The following is a 4,405-nucleotide window of genomic DNA, read 5'->3' as shown; positions in this document are numbered from 1 at the left end:
AGGATATGCAAATCAATGTTTCATTAAATCCATCTGTTGATCAATTTATGAGCCACTCCAAACAACAGAAAAAGGTATGATATTTTGAATTCATATATTATTAAGTTTTAGAATTGAGTTTGATTGATATAGCTTTCATCACATTATGTTGTTGTAGGTTCATCTAATCCTACAATGGTAATAAGAGTTTGAGGAAGCAACATGTGCAAACAAGTTGCTTCACTTGAAATTGAGCAAAAGTTGAAAGTAACCTTTTACAATAATCGAACGGTTGGAACAAATAACAATCTATTTTCAAGGAATATGTAAAAAATTGTGTGTGATCATAATATTTTTCTCTTGGGGGTATCATCACGGCATGATATTAAGAAAGAAAATTTGAATCACATATAGGCAGCCATTGAGGTAACAAATGTGCACTTGATGTACAACTTTTGAATCCATTTTACACTTGATTTTGATTTTGCAGTGTTACCTGCTACATCAATGTTCTTGTCCATATAGCAGCTGTTGTACAACTTTTTAATCCATTGTACAAATGATTCTGATTTATGTCTTTCATTAATTGAAGTTTTAAAAGTAACGTACACTTGTTCACATAAGAGGATGTACAACTTATAATGCCTCTCTTTAATCTAAAAATAATAACTCAAGTCATGTTTCAATTGTTGTAGCACAAATTTTATAGTGTTGATATGAATGATCATCGTGATCATATTTTGGGATGGATGAAAGAGTTATGTAACAAATAGAGAGGACACTTGCATGCAAAATATGTGAAGGACAAACCTATCCAACAGTCTCTTAAGAATGTCACAAGAGGAGTAGACAAAAAAGAATGAGAATGGTTAGTAAAGGAACATTTTGCTTCTGAAAGTTTTCAGGTATGCCTATTGAGTTAATAGTCTATTTTTCTTCTCATTGCATTCTACAGTTGGATTTCCCTCCATAGTACACAATAGACCTGAACAGAAAGCTAAGTATTGAAAATGTGTATTGGATACTGTCTTAGCATTCTTGACGCACCAACAAGCTAATACATGCCTAATTTATTGATTCTTGAATTTGGGCAAGCCACATTTGTCTTGCAAGTTTAGGATGCAATGGTAAGTAAAGAATTCACTTTTTTATTCTTAAGTGTAGGAAAATTGAATAAACAAGGCGCAAATTTCACATGGTCTTTGCAAAGAGGCAACATTATAATCTTTATAAGAATTTGTTTTATCCACGTAAGATTGTTAGTAATTGTAGTAGAGACAACTTTATAATTGAAACTTATGATACATCTGGAGCTGTCCAATTGTCCTCCATTGCATCATATCTATTTCTGTCATGATTAAATGTGCCAATAGAGACTTTCTCAGGACAACTTTTCTCTGTTTTTTGAATTCTTAGTTAATACAAGTGAACCTTTTAAAATACAGCCTTTGAAAGAGACTCTGGATATAATTGTAATGCAGGGTGTATTTTTGCAGCTTACTAGGTTTTTTTTGTCAAATACTTACACCATGAATTCTCAACAAAAAGATAAGAGTACAAATACTTTTCAAGAATCTTGTATTTTTTCAGAGTCAGGATTAGCAAATAATATGTACGCGTTACAACATTCCAGTTGTTGACTACGTCTTGCTATGACTAGCTCATATTGCTGACTCAAATTTGAAAGTAAATTATTTCTGTCTATGATCTTATTTTTTTTTAAGAACTTGCATTAGAAGCTTACTGTGAACAAATACAGGAAAGAAGCACTAGAAATGCATCATATTGGTAGTAAGCCTATTAGAGAGATTATTTATCAAAAGGTATTATCATAAAATTATTTTTCTAAATGAAATATTTATGAGGTGTGTTAGTTGAAATGTTTGACTTTAATGTGAAGGGCGGAAAAGATGGCAATCCACTAGATTTGGCAACTATTTTCTTTGTGACTCGTAAGAAAGATAACATGCTTGTTGAAACTGAAGCAATTAATAAGCATGTGCGTTTTGTAAATTAAATATGTTAATTACTTAATGTTATTATATGTTATAATAGAAAATGTTCGTTGATATATTTTGTAGGCTGAACTAGAAGAAATAATTCAAGCATATCCATCCCTATCTTCCATAGAGATTATTGAAAAATGTTGTGGACCTCAAACTCGTAGCCACGTAGTTTGATTTGGGGGTGGATTAAAGGCAAAAGACATGAAAGGAGAAACTTCTTCGAAAGCAGAATTGTTATCTGCGCTACGTTTAACTCGAGAAGATATCAAATCTTTGAATGAAGAGAACAAATCCTTGAATGAGGAAAACAAATCATTGAACAACTGTTTGTCTACCTTAGAAGATGCGATGAAAGAAGTAATGAAAATGAGAGAACTCTTCATGGTCATCAATCACATGTAGAAGCTCCAACATCGTCCTTTTCAATTGAATGACCACTACATTTTCAGCTAATCAAGTTAGTAACAATATACCCAACTTTTTAATTTATTTTGTTGAAACTTTACCCCATAATAAATGTGTCATCAAATATGAATATATGGGTCTTTCAATCTAAAAAATATTTCTCTGACATTGCTGCCAACTGCCAGTAACAAACCTGCTTCCTCTAACATTGCTGCTCTGTTTAACATTTTCTACCCAAATGTTGTTACTCTAGCTCGTCTTTTATGTCAGTACAACTTAGAGAATAGTTAAAGTTAAATTTGAACTGTTAATTTCTTTAAAAGAATAGTTGGTTAGAGGTGGAGATGAGTTGAGGAGAGGTGACGAGAGAAGATGAGGTAAGGCGAAACACTGATCCATTGCCTTAATCAGTTCTAATGGTTCATATTTAAGCTTTATTCTCTTAGTATGTCAGATTGAATTTAGTTGGAAGAGAATATTATTGCCTCGTCTATTGTGATTTAGTCTCCACCCCTAATTGCAAGGATATGTTGTACCATTTCAACAAGACCCTTCAATTAATGTCAATTTTTTTTCTTCTAGTCGTTGTATCCTGTAAAACAACGTTCTTTAATTATTATAATTTGGAATTGCAAGCTAGAGGAGTGTGATCTTTGTGACCATGAAAGTCAACTGCTATGATAATTTTAGCTCATTTGAAACTGACTCAACAAAAATACTATATTCCACCTCGTTTTGCTCTCTGCGACTATAGCTGATCGATGGATTCCCAGGACTATAGAGCAGCTGCCTTGATTCAAAAATAATATAAGTGTATGAATCATGACCTTTGTGAATCAGGTGGACTATTTCTGCTGAGTAAGTTTTAATTTGTAGCTTGGAGATATTTCGTAGAGCTGTCATTTTCAGTCCTATTACTAGAGCTATTCGTGTTGTCACACATGACCTCTCCTGCTCCCCCATTACTAGAGCTATTCGTGCTGTCACACATGACTCCTCCTGCTCCCACATTCGTGTTTAGTTTGTATCCCGACTACGGCGGTACCCACGTCTGTTTGCACCGCCTACTTGTCTAAAGTTGTATGCAAAGTTTGTGAATGTTTAGAGAATAGTTGGAGTTACATTTGAACACTTAATTTATTTAAATAAAGTCAGTTAGATGAGGAGACGATTTGAGGTAAGGTGACGAGACAAGACAATATTAGTCGAGAGACATAAATTTTGTTTCAAAATTTTCTACTATGTTGCAACAATATGCTGCCAGCTAATAACAGGTAGTATTAAATAAATAGTATTAAATAATATTAGTATTTACTCTGTACTAATCCTAGTCCTATTAGGATTAGTACTCCTTAATCCTAGTCCTATTAGGATTAGTACTCCTTCCTATATCTCCTATATATATCTCCCATGTATTCCCTTATTAGGTCAACACTTTAATACAATCAATATTCCTTCATGGTATCAGATCATGAAGATGCCTGAGAAGGAGTTTAACGCCAGAAGGAAGTGAATCGAGAGGATCCACCTCGGTTGTCATGGCTGCCGCCGCCCAAGAGAAGAGAGGGAACGATCGGTGCCCTAAAGAGAGAAAAAAAAACATTAGGTAGATAATATGCATAAATGGAATGAATTAGCATAACAAATGAGTTAGAAGCGTACAACTGCACCTTTTCAACTTATTCATTCTGACCTATGGGGTCCTACTGCTGTTCCTTCATTTGCTGGTTTTCGCTATTATATTTGTTTTGTGGATGATTTTACAAAATACACTTGGTTGTACCCACTAAAACACAAATCACAGGCATACACCACCTTTGTCACTTTTGAAAAAATGGTTAAAACACAATTCAATTCTCATGTTAAACTTTTTCGAAGTGACAATGGAAAGGAATATGTCAATAACATCTTTGGCCAGTTTCTGCAATCCCTGGGAATTATACATCAAACCTCCTGTCCATACACTCCCGAACAGAATGGGGTGGCTGAGCGTAAGCATCGCCATCTCATTGAAA

At 33.9% G+C, this 4,405-nt stretch overlaps 1 pseudogene; it reads left to right on the top strand.

The window, feature by feature from the left end:
* The first annotated feature begins 201 nt into the window (after nt 1-201).
* On the top strand, nt 202-2,387 carry LOC107024842 (annotated as a pseudogene).
* Nucleotides 2,388-4,405: the final 2,018 nt, after the last annotated feature.

Source organism: Solanum pennellii, chromosome 7 (genome assembly GCF_001406875.1).
Source record: "Solanum pennellii chromosome 7, SPENNV200".
In the NCBI taxonomy this organism is placed as follows: Eukaryota; Viridiplantae; Streptophyta; class Magnoliopsida; order Solanales; family Solanaceae; genus Solanum; species Solanum pennellii.
The sequence above is the reverse complement of the archived record's forward strand: the minus strand, read 5'-3'. Positions and strand labels throughout refer to the sequence as shown.